This window comes from Callithrix jacchus, chromosome 1 (genome assembly GCF_049354715.1).
Source record: "Callithrix jacchus isolate 240 chromosome 1, calJac240_pri, whole genome shotgun sequence".
NCBI classification, from domain to species: domain Eukaryota; kingdom Metazoa; phylum Chordata; class Mammalia; order Primates; family Cebidae; genus Callithrix; species Callithrix jacchus.
Window position 1 is genome coordinate 73,628,510 of NC_133502.1, and position 27,488 is coordinate 73,655,997.

General features: G+C 48.6%; 2 long non-coding RNA genes across 2 annotated transcripts; one reads left to right on the forward strand and one right to left on the reverse strand.

The window, feature by feature from the left end:
• Positions 1–10,053: 10,053 nt before the first annotated feature.
• On the reverse strand, positions 10,054–11,409 carry LOC144579095 (uncharacterized). Its single transcript, XR_013525982.1, has 2 exons — positions 11,306–11,409; positions 10,054–10,352 (listed from the first exon to the last, which is right to left on the reverse strand). It is a non-coding gene; the product is annotated as an uncharacterized LOC144579095 (long non-coding RNA).
• Positions 11,410–14,241: 2,832 nt separating this feature from the next.
• LOC108591610 (uncharacterized) lies at positions 14,242–22,892 on the forward strand. Its single transcript, XR_001911401.5, has 3 exons — positions 14,242–14,353; positions 14,968–15,139; positions 20,013–22,892. It is a non-coding gene; the product is annotated as an uncharacterized LOC108591610 (long non-coding RNA).
• The last annotated feature ends 4,596 nt before the right edge of the window (positions 22,893–27,488 follow it).

The following is a 27,488-nucleotide window of genomic DNA, read 5'->3' on the forward strand; positions in this document are numbered from 1 at the left end:
TGGATGGAGCACTCCTCCTTTGCCTACCAATGAACTGAGTGGGTGTAGGGACCTCAGCTGCCCTCCAGCCTGCTGGTTCCCAATCCCGCTGGACTCTCCCTCCCTATTAGGACCAGTATCTCCTGGCAGGGCCCGAGGCACTCAGCCTGGTAGTCCAGTTACAGAACACTGCTCCCTTCTCCTCCAGCCTCCCGGCCACAGTCCTCAGACCTCCCCAGTCACAAAACAGAGAATGGGGTATGGGGCAGACTCCCAAGAGGCCAATCACAAGGAGAAATCTTTTGTTATCTTGAAGTCTTGTTCATTTTCAAAATGTGGGCACATTCTTAGCTCTCTAGTCTGTAACACAGGCCTGTTTGTTTTCTTATGAAAATAAGTGGATTTGCCATGGGGCATGCCTATCCACGCGGCATCGGGAGGGCAGCACCCTCTCAGCTGAGCTGATGTCACTTCCCTGGCCACTGTGGAGGGGCCCTCTTTCTGCCCCGGGGTGGGGGGCCTGAGCACCAACCGGTGTCATGCTATGCACGGAGCTGCTGCAGGAAGCAGGTGCCTTCCAAACACTCTTGAATTTTAATTCAGTTCTCAAACCCTTCCTGTAAGGTCTTCCCAGTTTACAAGGACACAGGGACACAGTATAGGTGAAGACATGTGTCTGGGACAGCAGCAAATGACTTGGGATTGGCCAGGGGACCGAGTTTAGTGCAGAGGCTGCCGGGCGGAGGCCTCCAGCTGACCTGGTCTATGGGTTCTCAAGGGAATGTCCTGGGAAGAGCATTAGCATCACTCGAGAATATGCCAAAATTCCGGACCCTTAGTCTCCCTTGCCCCCAACTCAATTGGAGACTTCTGGGCAGGACTCCCAATTCCTGGGAATGGACCCTGTGGAGAGTTTGGATGCCCTCTCCTGTTTGGGAACCACTGGCTTTCACCAGAACCTCAATGTTTGCCCCACTGGATATCAACCTGCAAATCTGTGGGGAGGGACCCAGCCACAGTTCAGGGTCCCCCTTCCCTTCCCAGGGGCTGCTCTGTGCGGGTCAGGGAGGGCCTCTGGATTCACCCAGTAATGGCTCCTTAAAGCAGCGTGGACCCCTCCCACCCAGGAGCTCATGGTCAGGGCCGCCTCTCTCTCCCAGCAATTAGAATCCTGTCTCCGAGGTTTTAGGGGAGTCCAAACTAAGACAAATGCGTAAACCAGGAGTTTATCCATACTTCTGTGAACTCCATGATAGGCTTGTAGCATTTACTTACAAAAGCAAACATTTCTTCAAATTTATAGCAAACAGACCTTAACACCAAAGAAAGGCAAAACAGCAGCATTAATGGATTGTGACAGAGGAGTTGTATGTAGGCACTCGATGTCAGCTGCAGTGAGGCTGCAGTCCCAGCGTGCTTGGCTGTCTTGGGCTGGCAGGGCGGGACCTCGGCTTTGAACCCTGGGGAAGATGCACTCTGCCACTAACCAGCAGCGTCCTTTGACTTCAGCACTGACCTTTGCCTCCGAGTGATCCTATCGACCGTGACCTGAGTCATGCTCTTGGGTCATGGACAGTGCCCAGGGCTGCTCACTTACATCACATGATCTGGAATGGGCTTTTCACAGTTTTTTTCTTTATGAAGTTTTTTTTTTTTTAAGTTAATAAAATTGTAAAATGCGCATAACCTAAAATTTGCCCTTGTAACTATTTTCAAGTGTACAACTCAATGGCATTAGGTCCATTCACAGTTGTGCTGCGATCGCCACCATCCATGTCCAGAACTTTCTCATCTTCCAAAATGAAAACTCCTTACCCATTAGGCAACAGGGCTCCATTCCCCTCCTCGAGTCTCCGGCAACCGCCCTTTTACGTTCTGGCTCACGGATGTGACTACTCTGGGTACTGTGCAGGCGCGGCATCACACAATACTTGTATTCTTGGTGACTGGCTTATTTCACTTGGCGTAAGTCCTCCAGCTTCATTCATGTAGCCTATCACAGGCATTTTTTCCTATTTAAGGCAGAACAATATTTCATTGTATGGATGTACCACATTTAGTTTCTCCACCCATCCCTCAATGGACACTTAAGTTGTTTCCATATCTTATTTTATTTTTAGACAGAATCTCACTCTGTCACCCAGGCTGGAATGCATTTAGGCTTGTAGCATTTAGTTACAAAACCAAACATTTCTTCAAATTAATAGCAAACAGACCTCCACCTCCCAGGTTCAAGTGATTCTCCTGCCTCAGTCTCCAGAGTAGCTGGGATTACAGGCATGCACGACCATGCCAGGCTAATTTTTGTATTTTTAGTAGATCTGGGGTTTCATCATGTTGGCTAGGCTGGTCTACAACTCCTGACCTCAGGTGATCCACCCGCCTCAGCCTCTCAAAGTGGTGGAATTACAGGCATGAGCCACGGCACCCAGCCTTGTTTCCGTATCTTGGCTATTGTGATTAATGCTCCTATGCACATGGGTATACAAATATGTGTCTGAGTCCCTGCTTTCAATTCTTTTGGGCATGTACCCAGGAGTGGAATTGCTGGATCATGTGGTTATAGAGTGTGCTTTTAGTAATTTTTTAAAAGATTACTATAGGAAATCAAATAGAATTGAATGCTTTGATCTGGAGAGGTCTTCAAGACCAGCAGGGACCTGTGGGTGTTTGTGAAGGCCTCTCTAGATCAGAGCATTCATGGTCATCAACAGAAGAAACCCACTTGTCCTGGTTTGGGTTTTCCACAGATGCAGACCCAGGGCTGTGACTTGGGTGCAGGAAGGTTATTTGGGTTGTGACCCTAAGAGAACTGTGAGTAGTGGTGGAAGGAGGCTCCCAGGGAAGGCCATGTGGACTGGGTGTGGCACCCACAGTCCCAGTTATACCACTGCGCCCCATCCTGGCTCTGCTCCTGTTCCCGGTAACCTCGGGCAGTGGCACATTGAGGGCAGGGTGGAGTAGGGGCATGGTCTCCTCCTCTCCTCCTCCCTGTGGGCAATGAGGGTGCTCATTGTCTTTAGTTATTCCCAAAACAAAAATAAGGCCAACCAGTCTGTCTTCTGTTTATCATCACCATGCACCAGTGATTCTGAGTGATGCCAGTGATAAAATACTTCTCCCTGGAAAAACATTTGTGTTGCAAACAAACAATGGCTCCAATGGCTACTGTTGAATTGTGGTAATATATATGTGAGCCTCAAACTGGCACCTTTTCTATGTATACTTTAATAAACATAGTCTGTGACGAAGTGAATTTGAAGAACTCCCAGTTATACGTTGGTCAGACACAGGAGTTTGCTTCCAGTGGGAGTTAATAACAGCCCAGGACCCTTTTGGTTCACTGCAGATGTGTCCTGCGATTCCCCCTCCACCCTGCCCTGGGGTCATGCACGTCCCTGGTGTCCCTGCGTTTAACATTTGCTTGGAACAAACAATGATAACACAGTGGTTATCAAGGTGAAGAAACAGCTCAAGTTTCTGCAGTTCTGTTCTGCTGTGGACACGGGCAGGCAAATTCACAGCAGGGGAATATTTTCTGTATGGTAAGGGTCAGTTTCAGTCCATGCATGAAATGCATTTGTCTCATTTCATAAGGGCTTTGGACATTTTTATCATAAAGGACAGAGTTGTAAACATATTCTGCTCTGTTGCATGTCCATGTCCTCAGCTGTGAAATGGGTTGATGGCATCTCTCTCCCAGGTGAGGCACCCAGAAAGTCTCCACCTGGAGGCTGAACTCAGAGCCCTCGCACAGGCTGCAGCTCTTGCTGGGATAATTGTTATTATGCCTCGGGGAGGAGAAGCCTGGCCTGCCTTTGAGGGCACTGGCAGTTGAGCCTGGAGTCTGACCCTGAAGGATGACAAGGAGCTTGTCCCAGAGGAGGGGACCAAGTGAGCAACATTTACGGCTATGATATCCTTAGAACTGTATTTCCTGAATGTGGTATTTTGCCTATGATCTATCCTAGATATTTCATTTTTAGGAGAATAAACCTGTTCCTTCAATAATATTTACTGAAATTTAGCCATGAGCCAAATGTCCTAGTCATTGTGCCTGAAATAAATGTAACTTGTGTGTTGAGTAAATTGTAATGAAGACACAACATTGCATTTTGTCCATTGTCATTTATACTTTCTTCAGGGGGGAGGAGGTGGCTTTCCTGTAGGAATGAGGAGCAGGCTGGCCCTTTGACCTGTCTGCTCCCTCTTAGGTTGTAAACAGTCCTCAGTCACTTTCAGCCACCAGAACACTTAATCTTTTTTTTATTGCATTTTAGGTTTGGGGGTACATGTGCAGAACGTGCAAGATAGTTGCATAGGTACACACATGGCAGTGTGTTTTGCTGCCTTCCTCCCCTTCACCCACAATTGGCATTTCTCCCCAGGCCATCCCTCCCCAGCTCCCCCCCCACACTGTCCCTCCCCTATTCCCCCCAATAGACCCCAGTGTGTAGTACCCCTTCCCTGTGTCCATGTGTTCTCATTTTTCCTCACCAGCCTATGAGTGAGAATATGCGGTATTTCATTTTCTGTTCTTGTGTCAGTTTGCTGAGAATGATGTTCTCCAGATTTATCCATGTCCCTACAAACGACACGAACTCATCATTTCTGATTGCTGCATAATATTCCATGGTGTATATGTGCCACATTTTCCCAGTCCAGTCTATCATCGATGGGCATTTGGGTTGGTTCCACGTCTTTGCTATTGTAAACAGTGCTGCAATGAACATTTGTGTGCATGTGTCCTTATAGTAGAACGATTTACAGTCCTTTGGATATATACCCAGTAATGGGATTGCTGGGTCAAATGGAATTTCTATTTCTAAGGCCTTGAATCGCTACACTGTCTTCCACAATGGTTGGACTAATTTACACTCCCACCAACAGCAGAACAGTTAATCTTTCTTTTCAGGACGGAAGTGAGCATTGGGAATCTGGGTGGGGACCACTTTTTCTATTCGTTCTCATCCTTCCCAGTGTCCAAGTTTTCTGGAGAGTTCAAGGTGGTTGAAGGGAGAAAATAAAAGGGAAACATAAGCCTTCCTTGAACTGGCACTGCTGTGAGGAGGCCATGTGCTCACGTGGCTTTGGTGGTGTCTCGAGTCCCCATACAGACTTTCTGGTCTGGTGCACCTGGATTCTGGTCCCCCAGGACATCTCTGCAGGCCCTGAGGTTCATTTGGCCTGTGGTATTGCAGGCCCTTCTGTGTAGCCACTGGAAGACAGCTCCTCCGGCTCTTGCCCTTCACATTTCCCTGGCAGGAGGTGAGGGGCATCATTAGACCCCTGGCCTCCAAGTCCTCATGCTGTCAGGAACGTGGGTCATGTTCCCAGAGTGGTCCCATGGAGTCCCTGTTCCTCTTGGCCTGGTTGGGCAGTGCCACCTTCTGTCAGGGGGCTGGGCTGATGAAGCGTTCCTAATCAAATTCTTAGGTGCTCAGGGTGGTGGCTGTGAGCGGCTCCACCCATTTCCTCTGACTGCTCTTCTGCCCAGGTGTTTCACAGCTGTTGTTTCTTGAGGTATGAGTTGGACATTTAGGTATTGACATCCTGTTGTCTTGGGAGGGAGACAGGACTGTATGCAAAGGTACATGATCCAGGGTGGACAGTGGCCTGAAGCAGTGTGGACAATGATGGGGGAGACTCTCCCAGCTGGCCACAGGCCAAGAGACTCCTGGTAGGCATTGGAGGTGGACACGGTGTGACCTCCCATGGTGGGTAAGGAGGGAATGGCTGGTCTCCATGTGAGAACTGGGAACCATCAAGGAGTGCATGGGGCCAGGGCCTGCCCCTGTGGCCTTGTTGGCACCTGCTGGGGTCACTGCAGGTGGTGACAGCATTCCACACAAGATGACCTCACACCGAGTGCTGTGGGTTGGGAGACAGGCTTGTTTTCCTCTGCACCAATTCTAAGCCACAAGTTTCTAATAGAGTGATGGCGTATGACCACACTTTTTTGTGCTTTCGAAGTTTCCAGAATATTCAGAGCTTCTGAAAGTTCATATAAACATACAATGCTGTGTTTTTATTGTGAAGGTAAAATAGGATGGCCATTTTCATATGTGCACTCCCCAAGGCATATCGGATCTTACTTCTATAATTTTAATGAAGTGAAACATTTTGGAAAACAAACAACAGCAAAAACTTTACCCTTGTTCTCTTCCCTTTTCTCTATTTATTTATTTATTTAAGGAAATCGCTTTGAAGTATCTGAGAGCCTTGAGGTGGGAAGTGGGTGGAATTCCTCTGTCTGGAGCAGTAGGTTTCTACGTGGAGTGCAGATGGATTCAGGCCCCAGTAACAATAGCAACAAATGTAGCAGAGCCCTCCCTTTGATGTGCCAAGATTAAACACTGTGTCAAGTGTGAGCTGCAAGCTGGACTGAAATGTGATAATAGGGAAGACTGATACCTTTGGGGCCAAAGCCCTATAAAAATAAAAATCAGATTATTAATGATGGTTTCCAGTTTTTTTTTTTTTTTTTTTTTTAAGTCTTAAGATGTGTTTATTCAGTAGGCCATGTGCAGACACCCCTGCCAGTAAACACGTGTGCACCACATGCTTGGAAATGGGCAAGGCTGCTCTGCTGTTTGCACAGCAAATGCTGCCCATGCAGATGGGTCCCAAAAGGTCCATACACTCATCAGGCCCTGTAAGGGGTTCGGAATGAAACCAGGGCCAGCTCCTCCGGGCCTCTCGAGTTTTCATGTACATTCTGCACAGGATTTCCCCAGCTGGTAGCAGGAACCCAGATGCTGAGTCTGGCTTCCTCTCCTGACATGGAGGCTGCAGAGGGGAAAGATGTCTTTCTCTGTCTTGGTGGAAACAGTGCTGCAGAATCCACAGCTCACCATTCTGTATTTGGGTGGGAGGCTGGGTAAAGAGGCTGCACCAGCTGGTGGGCTTGTTTATAGAAGGAATGGGAGTCTGAGATTTGAGAGCTCCTTGAAGAGGTTCTTCTGGCTCCACCTGGATGCATGACTAGGGACAGGGCCCTTTGTGTGTAGGCCTCAGTTTCCTCAGCTGTAACTGGAAAGGGCCCATTTGACAGCTGTGGTCCTCTGCAACTCTAATCTCTGGTGTGTCATTGGCACCATAGTGCAAAGCAACCTGCTACATCACTTTCTAGGGGTGGGACTCGGGACTGCCACTCAGAAGTTAAGGAGGGATAGAAAGGGAAGTTTCCACATGCAAGGATCTGCCTGAGCTGGGGGTTCTGGTGGAGTCCTAGCCAGGCCAGGAAGGTGCCAGGGGCTTGACTAGAAGGTGGTTGTCAGGGACAGAGAGCTGATGGGAGGCAAAGTGCAGGTGTGTGGTATGGGAGAGGCAGGCTCCAGGTATCAGGTCTGCCAGAGGATCCCTGACAAGGATCATCCTCTAGGGTGCTAACTCCTCTGAGCAGCCCCCAGGGTCTTTGGGACATGCAGGCCCAGGTCTCTATTCGCCTGAGATTTAAAAGGCTGTCATGTCCTGAATCGGGATTTGAATCTCAGCCTCCTGACTACAGGCCAGGTCTCATGACTTCAGGACACTTATTTCGTTATTTGGATTAATCCCATGGCAAACCCCACCATCAGGGTTGACCTTTTTCATGCATGGCCCTATGGAAAAGCAGCCCAGGCAGATAAGGAGTCTGTAAACTCCCGAAAAGTGTGTCCACTCAGATGAGATTGGTGGGCCCTTGGGAGCACCTTCTCAGAGGTCAGGGCCCAGGGCACTATCTGCAGGGTGGCTCTGAGAATCAGTGGAGAGAATGCTGGAGTGGCGTCAGCAGGTCCAACGTCAAATCCCACTCCCAGAACTCACCCATCTCTACTCCTTTGCATTTCTTTAATTGTCAGTGGTGGAGGACAAGGGTCCCACCTCCTCTGGATCTTCCATGTGAAAGCACAGCGCCTCCTTTCTGGCACAGAAGTGATCAAGTGGCTACCTACCCTCATCATCCCCTTGTTGTGGAGTTCATGTGTGGGCTCCCTGGAAAGCATGGAGCAGAGGTGTAGATGCTGGATTAAGTGCATGCCCTCTGAGCATGAGGACAGAACCTTGTTTCAGCTGTTGAATTTGTTTTGTGCAGCCTGGAATTGTTCTCAGGAGCATCTTTCATACATGTCTGAGGACATAGGGTCCTCCATAGAGCAGATGAGAAAGAAGCAGGCCAGGGGAGAAGAGAGCTCCACCTCCCCACCCCACACCCACATGGCACAGGAGGACAGGGCTGACTGCATCTGTGTCCCCGTGGGAAGGTGAGTGGAGAATAAAGTGCTACTTGCTCGGCAATGACTCATTATCTTCTGAAGAAAAGTGCCTGGGGGTTGGAGATCAGGAAATATCTGTCATTTGCTTCCTCTAGGTTTGGTTTAACCTGAAGAGAGTTAACCTGCTTATACATGCACAGATTGTTTTATCCCTGTGAAATCTCACTGTGGGTGAGAAGAGTAGGCCTAATGCCTGGGCTCCTCCGTATTCTGGCTTCATGGGTCTGACAGGACACCTGGCCATGAAGACCTTTCAGAGATGCCCGGGGAATTCTGGTGGGAGCCAAGCTTGAGAATCTCTGCTCCCAATCTTGATAATCTACATTGTAAAGAAACAAATATCAGTTGGCTTCTGCCAGTGACCTACCCTGTGCCATCTCATCATTGTTTGTGCTACTCTGCAGCCACAGTCCTCAGGGATTTCAATCTGGTCAGGACCTGAAGCCTTCAGAAGTCCATTTATTTTCAAAATTCCCCTGCAATCCTGGGCTGAATTCTGGGTTCCTGGATTAGCTCTTGGATCCCATTTTTCTCACCCTTGCTTCCTAAGGAAGTTTTGCCCATTTTTGGCCAACACTGAGATCATATATTTATACTTAGGTAAATGACCTACTTGCATTTCACCTTGAAGTCTGAATCCAACTGTGGAAACTCAAGCCTTCCTTACTGCTTTCTTTGTTCTATGCTGACTTATAGGGAGAGAACTTTATTTGTCCAAAAGTCCAAAGGTATGTTAGGATTTTCCAAAACTCTTTGTAATATCTATTGATCTAGAAACAAAGAAAAACCCACCCAAAAAGAAAGTATGATTCCTCCTCCAGCATGGAGACCCTTGACCAGATGTCAGTCTAGCAAGGTCCACACTGTCCTCCTGACAGATGCTCTTATGAAGAGTCACCTGTGATAGACAGCCATAGTCACCTGTCATAGACCCAGCCCCCATGACTACGTAGACCAGACAGGAGTAGAGGTGGTGCTGACCCTGCAGGCCTCTGGCTTGTCACATTAAATCTGCAGCCAGAGCTTTTTCTGTGTCAAAAAGTGTCTGCAAAATGACAGAGCCACATTGTCACAGTGGGTCTTTCATTTTGCAGGCAGCTTTTGCCTTCTGCAGCTGCTGGCCATGCCTCAGTGGCAAGCAGGCAGGAGTGCAGCCCAGAGCTGCCCCACAGAGTGTGGAGTGCAGGTGAGGTCAGGTCTCAGCACTGTGAAGGTCACTCTCTGTTCATCCCACTTTTCTCCCATCTAGTTGCTACTCACCAGGTTATATTTTTGACTTGAGAAAATTGTGCCTGTGAATTTCTTTCAATATCCTCATCTTAAAAGAAAATGAACTTCCAAAGCACCAGTCTCACTGGGGGCATTTAAAATTCAGACATGGTCAAAAAATATATCAAAGAGTGCACAAAATTCTATCTTTCTTCTCTTCAAATCTCCACTCACCTGCCAAGGTGACTCCTAGAATGTCCTAAAACAAGAAGTTATTTCTTAGAGCCAGATCCACTTATAACATCTCCAGACAGGGGAGAGAGACATCCCAATCCTACAGCCTTTTCCTTTTTTCTTTTCCCACGTGAGCCTGGTGGGTTAACCTTATGACTAATATGTTACAAATCCCCCACTTGCCCTTTAACCTGTGATAATGCACCAGCCTCCAGCAGCAACAGACTGGGCACAGCATTACTTAATTGCTATCTCCTATTTTGGTTTAAAATCTTCTGACTTCAACATTTAACAGTATTTGATATCAGCGGTGGAACATACCACCAGAGATAGACTATCTCGCAAAAATAATACACCACATATTTCAAAATCATAACATTTGCTGTCAACTCATGTTTCTGGCCAAATATGGAAAGAGAGATCCCCTTTGCCAAAGCCGTTTTGGGCCTTTGAACAAGGCAGCTCTCTGTAACGATCCTTGGTGAGAACATGTTCTTCTGTGAGACTGCATGCCATGTTTCATATTTGCGTAGGACTCTCATCCCTGCGGCCACTGAAGGATTTGGCAAGGGTTCCTTCCAGTTTGGTCTGAGGTGGGAAGCTCAGTTAGGGTGGGTTTCCCATTTGAACAACAATTGGGAAAGCAGCTGTCTCAAAGCCAGAGTCATGGACCTGGGGGAAGAAGGAAATAAGTTGGACTAGAATTAGAGACCAGGTCCTTTGCTTCCAATCCAGCAGCACTCTGCCTCTGTCTGGATGCCCTGAGGGCATTTGTAGGTCTCCTGACTCCTGAGAATTGGAATCGGGAATTAGTATCCACGCTTGATCGCAGAGCCTCATCTGCAAGCCTGGGTGGTCATTTCTTTCCATTGGGCGATGCTGTGCTTCATTTCAAAAGCTCATTAGAGATGCCCCCTCCCTTTGAAAGGCACAGAGATGTTTCATGTGCCATTTTCAATTTGTTCAAGTTGCTACTCCAAAGAGCTGGAAATTATAAGAGGGTGTGTTTGTGAAACTGGAGGAGTCTCCCTGACTGCAGCTCTGGGGACAGTATCTCAGTGAGCTTGGGATAAAGTTGCTGGGCAAGACTAGATGATGGGATGCTGTTTTTCATTCTCAGTTTGGCTCTGCCTCTATATGGTGAGGCATACACCCTATTCTGGGAGGAGTAGGAAGGTCAATTTCAGTACTTTGATGTTGCTTTACAAAAGTGGAGGAAATCAAATACAGATTCCTGAAATATTTGTAACCCCAGGGTTTGTGTTGCATTGTTTTTAAGTTTTGGAAAAGATGATCCAGGAAGATGGGGGTCATGGATTTCCCTTTAAGCTGATGAATGTCTCTGCTCTCCCTTTCTGCCTGCTTCTCACCATTCAGCATCTCTGCTACCCTGAGGTTGGGCTGTCCTGGTAAGCTGTCTGCAGTTGGAGCTCTGAGTTGAGCTGGCTCCATGTGAGTGATGGAAACTCGGCTCTGGTTCCCTGGCCCAGGGCCCAGCTCCCCTTTCCCTCTCCCTGGAGCGCTGATGAAGTGAACAGTGCATGCATGAGCAGGCTGCTTGTGTGTCTGCTTACCTTGGCATCCTAAACACTCCAGCCCCATCTTCCCTGTGTGAAAATACTCACAACAAGCTTCTGCCTGTTTCCACTTTCAGTGTTTGCTCCCATCTACTTGCTTCTTCTTGGAAAGCTAGAATCCTGCAGCTGTATTGACCAGCACGAAGACCTTTGTGCTGGCTGAATAGCAAGGGGATCTTCATGTGACTGGCAAGTGATTTGATTTCCCATGGGTTGCATCATGTTTTGGGACACGAGGTAAGCATGGGACACTCCAAGGGGGTTAGGTCCCTGGGGAAAGGTGCATAGCAGTGGCTTTGAAGTCAATATTCTTTTAAGTTCATGCCCGGTTTGCATCACAGAAAAGGTTGTGCCCAAATGAAGACAGTCAGTGAACTTGTAGAATGTCACCAACCTGTCCAGGAGGTTGTCCCCTCTGAGGCAGTCATAAGACTGCTGGTGTTTGGCATGATGGTTCAGAATGAGGAGCCCCAGCTGACCAGCATCAAGTTCTTTGTGGGTCACCGAGTGGATGAGGCAATCACGAGTGAGAGCACAGGAGCCCGAGGACCGGAAAGGCCATGCAAGAGCACTTCCTAGATGCAGTGGATGGATGCGGGCTTTGCTCATGCTGTGGCCACAGTTGAGCAATGCCACGTGGCTATTGGGGTTTTCTTATATTAAAAATAGGTCAAAGATGGCTAAATCTTCTTTTCAGAAGGGCCCACGGGTCCCTAGTCCTAGTCTACATCTGGTGCTGCCCAGGTGATACAGCACCGAGGAGAGAGAGGCCAATTGCACTCCTAGCTCCTGGGGGACCGTGGCAGCTCCCAAGGCTCCCTGTGGCTGGAGAGCTGTCTGTCCTCACCCCGTGTGCAATAGCACTTTTGACCCCAGAACTCATTGCTTTCATGTCTCTATTCCATCCATTTCAGTGTTTGCTTTGGTGTATTTGGGGTCGGCTGCCAAAATGATTGGAAAAGAGGCCAGTTGTTTTCACTGGGAAACAAGCATTAAAGAATACATACTGTCTCTATCAATAGTTATTGTTTCTTTGTCTTTACACTGAGGCAAGCAGTTTTATAATTATCCCCCTTAATCACACAGCTGCGCTGTGCAGTAGGCATTCTTCTTAAACCCATTTAATGGATAAGCAAACTGAGACAGAGAAATACACAGCTCATTGGAGATCTTTCTCACCACAAGTTACTGGAAGAATCTGGATTATAATCCAGGTCACATTTCACACATCACTGGGAGTAAGAAAAGAGATATAACTTCTAAATTCTGAGTAGACCTTATGCTTATACCCTATAACCAAAGCAAAGCTCAAGCCTCCTTCCTGTGCATGTGGTACTTTGACTATTCAGGGACACCTCAAGGCACAGCTCTGATCCCAGCAGCGCAGACAGCACAAACCAGCCACCTAGAACCCATGTGAATAGAGACGTCCTGCGGTGTTCCCCTAATTTTTTGGAAAGAAGTGAATGGCGACGAGAAAGGTGGCCCAAGGGATTTATTAAGCATGAAGAAGAACTTCCAGGGACATCCAAGGTCTTGCACACCTACCTGGATCCCATCTGGTGGTGTTAGAATCACAAAATTGGGACTTGTTATTTCAATGAGGATTCCAGGAGCTTCTGGGAAGTCTTTGCGGGTTTACAGATGTGCTGACACTCAGTATACTCTTTCAGTGACATATTTTTGAGTTACTTTCAGTAACAAGTGTTAAAATGCAAGTTTTCTGCATCATTTTCAATTAAAAAGGCAGTGCATTGACCAGAGTAATTAGTGGTCTGCAACTGTTCTCAGGGTATGGGCTTTCTAGAAGGAAGTGTAGGAGGTAAGTGCAGATAGTTTGAGTATCACCTTTTCCAAAAAGTAGTGTGGCTATGGTGATGCTGTAGGTTCCTGTGAGCCTAGAATACAGTACCACTGTGTTTAGCCTGTGAAACAGGGCAGGTGAACATTTCCCAGGCTTGCTGTGTGTCACAGATACCCGGCTTACCAGATGGACGCACTACGGTGTGTGCCCTGGTAGCAGAAGCTGGCTCTGATGCAACCCCCCAGTGGAGAATTTATAAAGCAATATCTCATGTCTCGTTGATAGTGACTCACTCAAGATGTTGGCACATTTTTTTTTCCTATTTCATGTCAAAGATCCTTGAGATAAAATAAATTTAAAAAATGTTTCTAGAAGACAAGTAGGTATCAAAAATAAATAAATAAAATGAGCTTAAACATCCACCCAAGTGAATATTAAGAGAAACTTGACACTCCAGAGATGTCCTTTTATCCTGACCTGGATGATGAGACGTGCACAGGTAATACTCTGGGCTACTTGGTGCCATTAGAAGAAAATACTGACTAAGCTTACAGTCATGTCTTCAATTCTACTCGGTCAGAGCCCCTGGTTATCTCATTCGCATGCTGAAGTTCTGTTTCCTTGTCATTGGAGATGTTTAACTGTGGAAAAGACAGGATCACAGGAAATTGAGAATAGATTAATGAATATCTCCATCAATAGAGACTTGAAAAAGACACATAACTCAAACCTCATGTTAAATCTTAGAGGAAAAGCCAAGTTTTTATTGTATTTTATTTTTTGGAGATGATCATAAATTTGGTTACTTTGCATTTATTTTTAGGCAGAAATATTAACAGAGTTCAAGAAAAGCCAAGAATTTTATCAGAATGAAAAACGAGATGGTCCACCACGTAAAACCAGCTGCAAATTCACTGAGAATCACTCCTGGGCACCATCAGTTTGGGAGCTACTTCCCTAAGAGCTGAGACTGTCAGCACATGTGAAAATACAACCCAACTCTTACAAGACTGGACCCATGCTGGCAGAAGTTAATGTGTACAGCTCAATACTGTGATGTCAAGTCCAGATTGTGAAAGCAGACTGCCATGTGAGCAAGGAGAACACCTGCTTCAGCGGCAGGGTGAGGGAGGTCGCGAAATTCACCAAGAGGTAAAAAGCAGCTGAGAAAGCATTGGGAGACTGACTGGGACTCAGATGACCAGAGAAAGCCTTTCCAGGAAGAAAGACTGAGAAGGGAAAGTGACAAATGCGTTAAGTGAGTGAAGTCATGGCTGACCGCGGGACCGCAGGTGACTAAGGCAGGGGCTCTGTGAGTCAGCACCAGAGAAGGAGTGGAAGGGGAGTGGCTTGTCAAAAGGCTGCGAGTGGTGGCTCACGCCTGTAATCCCAGTACTTTGGGAGGCCAAGGCGGGCAGATCACGAGGTCAAGAGATGGAGACCATCCTGGCCAACATAGTGAAACCCTGTATCTACTAAAATTACAAAAATTAGCTGGGCGTGGTGGCATGACCTGTGTTCCCAGCTACTCAGGAGGCTGAGGCAGGAGAATTGCTTGAACCCAGGAGGCAGAGATTACAGTGAGCCGATATCGTGCCACTGCACTCCAGCCTGGCACCTGGTGACAGAGTGAGACTCTGTCTCAAAAAAAGAAAAAAATGCTTCAGAAACAAAACCCAGTTTTGGAAACTGAGGTGCATGAGTCCAGCACAGTTGTTTAGGAAGCCACAAGTCTGGCTTTGAGGAGTGACAGAGAAGCTCAGGTCATGACTATGAAAAAGTAAGGAACCCAGAGAATGGGGTGACACTACAGACGAAGGTGTCTGGATTGCTGGGGAGTCTGAAGATGGGTGGGTTCCGGGGGAGCCTGGGACACCCCAACTGCATTCTTCCTTCTTGGTCTCAGGAGAGTGAAGAGCCGTGGTAGTGAGAGAAGACTTTCAAGTGAGAGACCTGAGTTGGAGGCTCGGACTTTGTTGCACAATAGACCATTTGGCTTGCCTTTGTCTCCAGTTCACGGGAAGGACCGTCTAAGTCCTCGGAATTTCCCGAGCGATAGGATGCCTTTGTTACTCATGGTAGGTCCCTGTGACCACACCAGAAACACCAACATGTGACTGAAAGGTTAGGGCTCTGAGCCCCTATCGGTCTGGCCGCGGGGAGGGGATGAGGCTGGAGATCATGGCTGGAGATTGAGTTTAATCACATGGCTGTTTAATCAATCATGCCTACGGAGTGAGACCCCAATAGGCAATCTGGACACCTGAAGCTCAGGTGAACGTCCCTGGTTGGTCAAACGTCCATGTGCCAGGAGAGTGATACATTCTGAGCTCATGAAAGCTTCATATTTGGAACCCTCCTAAATCTCACCCTCTGTGTCTGTCACCTGCATGCTCCAAAGATGTATCCCATATAATTGTGATTCTAGAGCTCTCCCGACTTCTGTGAGTCATTCCAGCATGTGATTAAACTTGATGGGAACCCTGGAATTTGTTATTGGCTGGGTAGAAGTGTAGGTGATCTGGGGAGCCTGAGCTTGTGACTGGTGTCTGAAGTGAGACTCACTTGTGAAGAACTGATCCTTAAGCAGAGAACTGGACTTGAGTCTGCATGGCAGTGTCAGGGTGGCATGGCATCCCTTTGGCATCAATGTGACCATGTCTCAGTCCTGACCCGGTGCTCTTCATTGAGTCAGAACCCACTGGAAGCCCAAGTGAGGAGATGCACCCTTGTGCAGGGGCTTCCTCTGAGTGAAGCAGCCTGGTCATCAAATGTGCCTTCAAATGCCCTTGGTCAGGTAGCTTATGGGTCTTCCAAGGTTAGAATATTTGACAATGATACCACTAAATACTAATGTTAAGAGGAAACACTGTGGCCAGGCACAGTGGCTCACACCTGTAATCCCAGCACTTCGGGAGACTGAGGTGGGCAGATCACAAGGTCAAGCTATCAAGACCATCCTGGCCAACATGGTGAAACCCTGTTTAATAAAAATACAAAAATTACCTGGGGGTGGTGGCATGTGCCTGTCATTTCAGCTACTAGGAAGGCTGAGGCAGGAGAATTGCTTGAACCTGGGAGGTGGCAGTTGCAGCAGTGAGCCCAGATGGTGCCACTGCACTCCAGCCTGGCAACAGGGTGAGACTCTGTCTGAAACAAACAAACAACAAAAAACAAAAAGAGAAAACATTGTCACCGATAGATATCTATAAGGTCTTGATGAGTCCAGCATTCTAGGATCAGGGACCATGTGGCATTTGGCACAGAATTGTGTGGCCTTGTCTGACCCCTGTGGGATTTATTTTCTTCTCTGCAAGTTTCTTCTGCGCTGTGTTTCTACCTGTGTTAGAACACTAGTCACAAGTATATGCACCTCCTTCTGCTCTATGGATTGCTCCTGTGGATGACGGAGGGCGGATCTTTACGTTTACACCCCTTGCAACATTTAGTGCATTGGATTTAGGAAGGGGTGGTTTTATAAAGCCTCCACCAAGAAAGCAGTATGGCCAGAGAAAAAAAGCCAGTACCACCTGGTAGAAATGGTATAGTGCAGTTCACTGACTTAACGTGTGCACAGAGAGTTCAACCCAGTCACCTCTGGATGACCTCAGCATTCCCCCAGCCCTGAGAGCATCAGTAAGGCAAGGGAAGTTCAGGCCCTGACAACCTCCCTCCTTGGTCTTGAGCCCTGGATGGTTTTTCTTCTGCAGCTGCACTGGTGGGACACTTCCTGGCAGAATAGCTATGGGGAATTCTTTGTCTCTCTTTTGTTGTTCAAAGTCTTTTAAAAAACAGAGTGTTTCACCCCACCCTCGGGTTCTGGATTCTGCTTGCCTATATTTCTGTTTCTAGTCAGCATCAGGCAGAAACTGATCATTCAGGAAGAGAGACAATCAGATGTAAATGTGTTTTGTGTTACTGCCTGTAGGGGAACGTTCCTAAATATTCTCAGCCAGATGACCTTCCCCCACTGCTGTTTATTGCTTTCCACTATCAAATGTTCCCCCAGCTGTGGCAGCTGGAGTTCAAAGCTGTCCCCTTGCAACACAATGTCCTTGGTGGGTTTTCTGCAGAGTTGATTAATGCTTGGCAGCGTGTGGGTTCTGCCAGGCAGCGGCCCTCTGTTGGATTCTTCAAGGCAAATAAGAATCTGCCGGAAAGAAGTCATAAATCCTCCCTCGCACTGTGCTGTTTGCTTCTGTAGAACCAAGAGAGTCAGATTATTTGAGTGTTTGCATGCCCAGGGTTATGCCTCTGTGATCCACCGACTGAGTCTCTAGCGTGGTCTGCATGATGCAAAACAAATGCCTGGAGAGGAGCCCGCCCAGCTCTGGCCCCCGCCACTTCATTAAAGACTGTCAACGGCCTTGATCTATCTGTCTGTGTTACTTGATCCCGCACACTGATGCGTACTAAAGGACTCCCTTGCTGGAGAACATGGTGTAGGCTGTCAGAATGGAATTTTGGAATTGTGGCCAGACACGGCTCACTAAAAACTGTAATTAGTGGGTAGACAGAAAAGCCTCATCACCCAGGGCCTGGTTTTTTGGATTGGTTGGGCCATGCCCATCATGCATGAAGCATTGCAGAGGCATGACCTGGGGCTGAGATCACAGCGGCCCACTTACCCCATACCTGGTACATGCCCCACTGAGACAGTGACCATCAGAGTGTCTGGAGAAACAGGGGGGCTGGTCATTGGGAGCAGCTCAGCTCCAGGTTGAGCTCCCATTGGCTGCGGAGGTAGCTGCCCCAGGCAGGCCGTTGTGCAGTGTGGCCTCTCCGTGGGTGATGCATCTTTGTGATGAGCCATTTCCACTGCTCAGACCTTGAACATAGTAAAACAATATGCCAGCAATTACTCACCACAGTGCCTGCCGTCAGCTCAGAGGAATTCCAAATCACTATCAGTGGTCTTTAGCTCAATTGGTAATGATTCAGTGAAGGGAGATCTTGAAGGCACTAGCTATTTTTCTTCCTTTTTAAAATTCTGGATATTTATCTTAGAGAATCACAAAAGCAATCCCAAGAGAGGACTCAGGCCACTCAGCACTCTTTACTGAGTAGAATCACAGAGACTGTCTTGACATAGAACTGGGCTTTGGAGAGATGTTAAGCACAACCGACAGACACCACAGCGGAATAGTGTTGATTGCAGGAGATGGATTGGACAGTCCGCTCTGCTTGTCTGCCATTGGGGTAGATTGCATTTTCCAAAGATGATCAGACCTGCCTATAGACCATCCTCCACCAGGTGGGGGGGAGGGCGAGGGCTGTGTTCCCTCTTTTTGGACCTAGGCAGGCCTTTGTAATTGTTTAAATCAATGGTATATGGCAGAGGTGGTCATGTGTGCCTTTTGCAACCAGATCATCAAAGTCATTACAGTTTCTGCTTTGGCCTCTTGTCTCTCTCACTCTTAGGATACTTGCTCTTAAAACCCAGCCACTATCTTCTGAGGAAGCCCAGGCTACAAAGGGAGGCCACGTGTGGGTGTTCTAGCTAAAAACTGCCAACCAGCATGAACAACCAGATCTATAAGGAAACATCCTTCAGATGGTCCCTGTCTCTGCTTCCAGTATCCCAGTGGAGGGTCCAGACACCATGGAGCAAAGACAGGCCACCCTGCCACTCACTCCCTGTCCGAGTTTCTGACCCACAGGACCCGTGAGAGGTGATAAAAGATTATTGTTGCTTTAAGTGAGGAGTGTTGGGGAATATGTTATGTGGAGCAGATAATAGATTCACCTGTCATATCTAGTGGGTGCTGATTGCCCATGTGCCTGAGCATAACCCCATCTCATACGTGTGCAAAGAACAATGCATGAAACCAGTGCATGGCAGGAATTCAGGGAGCGAAATGACCTGATGGTTCCCCAAGCAGGCAGCAGGAGCTCGGTTCCTGGATGTGGCTTTTGTGCTGCTGGTTTTAGCTCCAGGGATATTTGTCAAAAGTGTTTAAGGCAGCAGTCAGCTCTGCCTCTGCAGAAATAACAAAGAAAAAACAAATGGCAGGGTTAGACAATCCTTGTGGGGAAACACAGATCTATGAGTTCCATAGTTATTCAGAGAAATGAAGGGACCAACAAAAGCCCCATCATTCAAGTGACTTTCCTGAGCTCTAAGTAAATCTTGGCTTACCATCAGGTTTAGGGGCAGTATCCATCACATTCTCAAGGCGGTCGTTTTAAAATTTTTTTTTCCAGGATCAAGATTGTAAATGCTTCATCCTTCCAAGGCAAGGCATTACTGCCTGCATTCTCTGTGTGTCATGTGGCCTCAAGTGCACCCGGGATTTCCCTGGAGTGTGTCCTGGCGTTGAGGAAGCATGCAAGGCATCTGACATCTCAGCACCCACAACTGAACATTTTTATGACATTCACTCAGCTGTACCTTTATAAAGATATTATGCAGGTTCTGAGAGATTAAGCTTTCCTCCCCATCCAGCTGCTGTGGAATGATGCCTGGCATATGGAGGACGGATAGAATTTCCACCCTGACATGTGCTGAGAAATCTGACTTTAAAGAAATATTAATCAGTACTTTAGATCATCAGCCATGCATGAGGGTAGGACGGCAGGAGTCTGGAAGCTAAATCCACAAATGTGTGGGGCCGTCCCTGGATGATCCAGAGAAAGAAGTTCATCCATTCGGTCACATTGAGCATATCCTGCCAAATGAGGGGTTCCCTGCTTGCTGGAGCTGCAGACCTGAGTTTGAACCTTATGGGGACCTGTTGCTTTGTTGGAAAGTGTTAACAGATACCTGGATGCAGGAATCTGGAGCCTGGTGCCCTTTAAGTGTGTTCAAGCTGTGGTCTTGAACACACTTCTGCTCCTTTCTGGCACTGGGGCTCATCAGAGGTGCTCAGTGAAGTTTGGAGTTGAGTTTGTTTTTCATCTGGATAAACTCCCTTAAACATTTCAAGGAGCCCCTGTTTGTTTATCTTCCAGGCTGGGAACTGAAATTTGTCCTGGAGGCTGACCACTCTCTGTTTTGGGCAAGCAACTCTCAGTGGCAAGGTGAAGTTGGGGCTTGGCCTCAGGAAAGTGGCCAGTGCTCCTGGGATGGTGGTCAGCAGTGAGGAGGAGCTGACCCGGGGAGGAACTTCAAGGTTGGTTTCGGGTCTGGGGCTGCAGTACAGACATGAGGAGGGACAGTTCTATGCTTTGAGGGAGCTGTAGCCCTGGCAGGAGGGAGGGCTTCACCTGGGGGGGCAGTCAGGGGCTGTCACTGCAGAAGCTGGGGGGCCCTCTCACTAGGGTAATGGACCACAGATAGTAGACACATCCAGGCAGCTGCAGATAACATGCTGGAGTACCCCCTTTCCGAGCGTGGGCAAGGCTGGCCTGGCAACAGCCAGGGATCCCCTCCCCAGGTGTAAGGTGTGGGCACAGAGCAACCATCCTCTCCAGGTGCAGGGTGGGATAAGGGAGATGGAGCCAGGGAGGAGGGCTGGGAGCAGGGAGATGGGGAGGTAGCGGGGGTGAGATGGAGTGGGGAGGAGGGGGCATATGGGGTTGGGGAGGAAGGGGGATATGGGGTCGGGAAGGTAGAATGAGGAAGAGATGGTGGGGTGAGGAGAAGGACTGGGGATGTGGAGGCTATGGAGTCCCAGGTGGGGAACCCAGGGCCAGGCTTGACAATCTCTGCCTCTTTCCAGCCACAAGGTATGGCTACTTTTGTTTTTTTTGTCTCTAATGCTGAGGAGAAACACCCACAGAGAAAGCAGATACAAAACCCTCCAGATAATAGGGTTGGAAATCAACACATATCCTGGGACTGCTGTGCGGGAGGACAGTGCCCCCACCTCCAGGAGCCCGGCTATAGGAGGGGAATGGAGGCTGGGCTCAGCACCGCAGCCCCCAGGCCTGCCTGCACCCAGACTCACTATGCAGACTCCTGTGTGTGCTGCAGGAGCCAGATGCTTTCTTGTAGGTTTGCTGCAGATGATGTACCCGTCTGACTGCCCATCCTGGTGGATGAGAGGCTTTCTCTGCACACAAAGCCTGAAGGAGACCCCTCACTACCTGTCTCAACCATCTCCACTGGACATGAAGCTTCTCAAGCCTGGGGAAGCCATGGGACCTTCCGGATTACAAACTTCCCTTTGCAGGGTACATTCTGCTCCACAGCTGGATAAGGGGTTGAAGCCTCACATGGCCTGGAGTGCTGACTTCCTCTGGGTCTAGAGGAAAGGTAGAGAAGGACCCTGAGAAGTTAGCGCGGAGAAAAAAACTAGGGAGAAAAGATTATGAACTTCAAATCATCCAAATCCTGTAAGAGGCTGAAACACATTTATGCAGCGTTGCAGAGATGTCTCCCAAGCCCAATCCGGGCCATCAGTGTTTTGTGTTCCTCAAAGACCGGCATATTTGGAGAAGTGGCTGCTGAGCACGTGGGTTACACAGAGACAACTACCCTGGCATGTGGATGGCAGGAGGCCAGGTGGCTGCTGGAGCTGATCTCTGACCTCCAAGGTGTGGCTGAGCCCCATGAGCCAACACTGCCTTGAACCGCAGCTACATCAGGTGGAAATGACAGGCAGTGCCTGGTCATACCAGCTCCTGGGTGGTCTTGAGGGAATGGTCCAGAAAATTTGACTGCATGTGGCTGTGCTGGGGTGAGGTGACCATGGTGTTACGGCTGCAGCTCTCAGAAACTGTCTGGGGCAAGGAGCTTTGGCAGGTGAAGCTGTCCCCTTAGCAGAGTCTGCAGCACCTGTAGGTTCAGCTGCCCCTCAGATGTCCAGTGAACCCCACCTTCCTGCCCAGGGCGTTGCATCTGGGGGGCATCCTGTGACCTCTCACCTACCTAGCATAATGGTTAATGTTTCAAATTGACTGGGCCACAGGGTGCCCAGATATTTGGCCAAACTTTATTCTGGGCGTGTGTGAGGGTGTTTCTGGATATGACTGGCATTTGAATTGGTGGACTTAGTAAATCAGGGAGCGTCTCCAAGGAGGAGACCTCATCCAGTCCACAGAGGTCCTAAAGAGAGCAAAAAGGCTGAGTAAGAGGGAACGTCCACCCAACTGCATGAGCTGAGACATTGGTCTTCTCCTGTCTTCAGACTCAAATTGAACATCAGCTTTCTTGAGTCTCAAGCTTGCCAGGCTTCAAATTGGAAGTTTGAAGGAATTTCCACCTTGAAAATAACAAATCTGGGGACCTGCCAGCATCCTTACTCGTGAGAGCCAGTTTTTCTTTCTCTATATTTACACATTCACTGGTTCCGTTTCTCTGCTGGACCTTAAAGAATACACTCACTCTTCTCTGCCATCAAGAGGCATGACCTTCCTGCTTCCCCACTGCTTGGGATGAGGCATTAATGTGTCATTAATGTGACACATTAATGTGTCAGGATGTGTCAGGATGTGATGGTGGACAAGGGCTGGTCCTCTCCTTGAACGGCCACAAAGTAGTCACCAGCGTTACAGGGGAGGCTGCTGCAGGCTTGGTGAACAGGGAGGTACCACGTGGCAGGAACCACTGTGGGTTTAAGGGTTTGCATTACATTTCACGTCTCAGCAATAATGTTCACACTCTCTGATGCCACCTAAGATTAGTTCAGAGTTCTTGGAAGAAGCCTCAAATATCATCACCTAATAAAGAAATTTAGATATATTTTAGATGGAAAGCTGAGAGTCCTTCTACCCCTTACCTAATTTGAGTCCTGGATGATCTCAGCAGCATTTTTTTCCTGGAGGCCTGAAAAAAGAAAAGGCAGGATTGGGGTGGACTGAATTTTTATATTTAAGAGGTGCTCATGTGTAGTGTAAGTGTGCAACAAAAGACCTGTCTAAACAAATGAATAAAACAGTGCAAATCCATTTTTTAAACCTGAATGCTGGCGCCTGGGAGAAGTGAACACAGCAGCATTAACATTTGGAAAGAAAGCTTGGAAATCCTTTCAAAAGAAGCCACATAAGAGGGGTGTGCACGCCCACACACACAGCCCATTTGTGCAATTTATATGTCCACATCAAATTCTTAAAAACTCTTTCAAATTTGCGAGCACACGATGCTGCAAGTCCTAGAGCTTCTAGGGGTCTCTCCTTGCAAACCCAAAGCTGAGGAACAGGCGTTTTTTTTTTTTTTTAGAATGCTTTAGAACACTGTGTAGGACAGGATGTAGAAATGGGAAACCCGCTGGGGTTCTGGCGATACCACAGCCAGGCTAAATTGAGCAGAGAATCGCCTGCTTGCAATGTAGAATTTCAAAGGGAAGGCAGAGAATAGGCTTGTCTCAGCCTGGTGGGGAACGGAGCACTGTGCACTCCAGGCCCCCACCCCCACAGCCTGCGCCCTTCAGCTGGGGGCAGAGGCCAGCCCTGCACTCAGCTCATCCTCCCAGCTCCCAGCTCTGCACTTAGCTCACACTGGCTGATCGAGGGCTAAAATGCCTCCTTTCCCTGAAATATAATGAGGGAAATGTGACTTTGGCTTTGATTCCTCCCTTCCATCCACTTCCCCTAACCAACAGCAAAGCTCCCATTTCATGTGGCTAATGGTTTCTGATGTGATCCGAGCCCCACTAAATAGTTGATGAGAAATGGCTATTTTTATGTGAGCAGAAAAGAGCAGTTCCTGGAAAGCTGGGGCAGCCCTTAATGTCTGGATTGATGAGATCAGTCTCAGGAAGCCGCTGCTCTGCCAGGGCCATCATTCATTGTGAGTCCTCCTGTGTCCATGGAAGCCACCTATCCAGCCACCAGGAAACATGGGCTGGGAGCGCTGTGCTGGGAAGAGGCTGAATTATCTCAAGTCCCGTTCCTCTGCTTTCGTTGTTGTGACATTTAAGAAGGAAACCCTGGGCCAGGCGCCGTGGCTCACACCTATAATTCCAGCACTTTGGGAGGCCAAGGCAGGTGGATCACGAGGTCAAGAGAGCAACACCATCCTGGTCAACAAGGTGAAACTCCGTCTTTACTAAAAATACAAAAATTAGCTGGGCATGGTGGCATACGCCTGTAGTTCCAGCTACTCGGGAGGCTGAGGCAGGAGAATTGCTTGAACCCAAGAGGCGGAGGTTGCGGTGAGCTGAGATTGAGTCATTGCATTCCAGTCTGGGTAACAACAGGGAAACTCCGTCTCAAAAAAAAAAAGAAGGAAACCCTGAACACAGGAGAATGGAGAAAGGAGACTTCAGTGGGGGGTTACAAGTGGTTCTAACTGGGGTCCCTGGATCAGGAGCAGCAGCATTTTTAGAAATGAACATTCTCAGGCCCCACCCACCTGCTGAGTCAGAAACTCTGGGTGGGACCCTGCAATCTGTGTTTAACAAATCCCCCACCCCAGTGATTCTGGTGCGTGAATCTGCTTGAGGACCACTGATGTAATTAACAGAGCGGCGGACTTCAGGGTGAGACTTGGCCCAGTGCATTCCTCGCGAGCCTTCACACATAACCCCCTGCCCAAGGACTCTATCTAATGCTCTCCTCTGTGTTGTATTCCTTTGCCACACTCTTTATTTTTTTTGCTAGGATTTATTGCAATTTGACTATTTTCTCTTAACTTCTTCATTGTTTCTCACTCATAAAATCATCCGCTGGAAGAGCTCAGGCCAGTGTCTTCGGGTCACCAATGGTAATGACAATCTCACAGCCTGCCAGGCACAATTCAAGGTTTTAATGCATGTTTCAAAATATGAATACGGAAGGTCACTGTCTTCATTTCCCAGGTCTGAATATTCTCATTCACAAGGTGGAGATGAAAACCACTTCGGAGGATGGTTCCCCGGTTCGTTTTCCTTTTCACCCTTGGTGCTGGGCATTAAGACAGGCCCCATGGGCAACACTGTGCAGCCACTAAGGGCAGGGCTTCTAAGCTGTGCTGCCTGGGCTTGAAGCCTGGTCCTGTCCCTCGTTAGCCACAGGATTCTACTGTGTCTGTCTCCCCACTGGTGGAACGGGCATCAAATCTCATCCCTCTGTCCAGCATTGCTGCAAGAATTATACAGGGCATCTATGTAAAACCACTGCAGCATGTATTATGTGCTTAATAAAATGGCTGGCTCTCTTGTGATGTCAGAATGCCAACAGGGTAAGTGGCAGGGCCTGTTTCTTCTCAGGGAGGTCACAGTCTTGGGCACCTTCGTGTCCATGGAGATCCCAGGCCTGTGCGAGCTGCACATTCTGCTCTCAGAAAGGCAGCTCTTGAGAATAAGCCAAGCTGAACACATCAATCCCCTCCCTAGAGGGGCACCTGCAGCATGAGGAGGCACTTTATTTATGTGATCATATGAAAGCACTAAAAGCTGCTCTCACCCCTCATCCATCCCAGTGACACAGGCTGAACGGTGCCCTCCCAGAAAGGATCTGGGAAGTCCTGACCTCCAGCACCTCAGAATGTGACCCTATTTGGAAATAGGGTCTCAGCAGAGGTAAAGTTAAAGTGAGACTGTTAGGTGTGCTCTAAGCCAATCTGGCTGGGCTCCCTCTAAGAAGTGGAGATTTGGTCACAGACAGGTACAGAGGGGCACAGAGAGGAGACAGCCTCTCCAAGCTAGGAAGCCAGTCTCCACCACACACCAGATCTGCTGGCACCCACCTTGCCCTGCCCCCCCCCCACCTCCCACACTGTGAGAAATGACTGCCTGCTATGGAAACCACCCAGTCCCTGGTGATGAGTCTGGCAGCTGAGTCGACCGACACAGTTGGAACTTCTCCGGCCCTTCTTTCCTCTCGCTTCTCTGTTCCGTTGCCAGTGACATCTGCTCTGATGATCTATGGCCATGTGACAAACCACCCCAACATTTAGTAACTTAAAACAATGCTCATCAGTTATTTTGCTCAGGAATCTGCAACTTGGGTAGGACTTGGCCTGAGCAGTGCTCTCTGCTTGCCCCTTGCCCGCTGTGTCCAGTGGCCGGCATGGGCAGATTCACTTCCAGGAGGCACGTGCGCGCTGCTGGCAAGTTGCTGCTCTCTCTGTGGTAGGATTGGTGGGGGCCGTGACTTCCCCTCCGCATGAAGCTAGGCTCCAAGGAGAGCCTAGGAGACAGGATGTGGAAGCTATTCTTTCCTAAAGTCTGGACCTGCTCAGAAATTGGCATGGTGCCCTGCTGTCACCGTGTTCTATTTGTCAACAAGTCGTGGAGCCCAGATGCAAGGAGCAGTGGGGAGATGAACTGCACCTCTCACGAGTGAGGGCCAGACATGTTTAAAACCACCACGTACCACTGACTAGGTTTTTAGGTGTGAGTTCCTGAGCATGTCACCCTTTCTCTGCCCAATTTTCAGTTTAAATGACAACCCTATGAGCAGGTGTGTGGTACCCACTTTGTGCTCTGGGCAGTGCTTTGCACTTTGAGATTAGGAGAGAAGACATAGTCCTGACCCCCATATCATTCAGTGGCAAGGTCCATGGCCATAGTTTTTAAGCTTGTATCTGTTCAAACAGCATCATGAAAGGTCAACATAAAACAGACAGGAAAGGTTGGAGCATGGCTCAAAGATTGGCCTGCCTCCCCTCCACCCCGTTTCTTTTACTCAGACTCCCAGGGAACTGTAGGCACAAACACCAGGTTGATGAAAAGTTCTGAGTGCACAGGCTTAGTGATCGGGATTGGAATCCTCAATCCATGGCTTCTGAGGCACCCCTTGAGCAAGTCACTGAACCACTCTGAGCCTTAGTTTCCTCTTCTGTAAAACAGGGTATAAAAATATCTCCCTTCCTTGTCCATCATGAAATGTAAGTACAATCTTATGTCAAAAGAATGGCATTTAAAGGCCCTACTGCTAAATTCTGAGCTAGGGTAAAACTGTGTTAGGCTTTCAGGAATGGGAAGATGCCTAGGCTGAAATCCAGGCTGGGCACTGCAGGCTGAGGAAGGTTAAATAAGGGGAGCAGGGAGGAGGAAAAGCACGGCAGACAGGAGGATCGCCAGCAAGCAGTCATGTGGGCCAAAATGTGCTGCAGGGAGAGGTGGCAGCAATCAGGATGCCAGGCTGTCTGGACGGGGTGCCCAGGAGGGGAGTTTGGGGAATTGCCATTCAGAGTGAACACTGGGTCTGTATGTAATGCTCAACCTGATGGCAGCACACATCAGAGGTCCCTGAAAGTGATATGGCAGGCACACAGGAGACGGGGTCTGCCAGGAGCAGTGGGGACTCTTCAGAGCAAGGCTTTAAAAGCATGCAGTCTGGCAGGAGTGGTCTTGAAGACGCTTAGGAATGTGGAAGGATGGTGATCCCAAGATACCTTCCAAAGAAATCAAGGCCAGAGCTTCATGTGGAAACAGAAGGAAGGAGGAGGAGCTGGCCTTAGAGATGACTGAGGCTTTTCCTGAACAAGACCCTAGAGGGACAACGCAGAGCAGGGGTGGCTGGCTGGTGGGGCTGGAGCCAATGCTGAGGCCAGGGTAGAACATGTGCTTGAGGCAAGGGTGGGCTGATCCACTGTCGGCTGTCTGCAGACATCAGAAA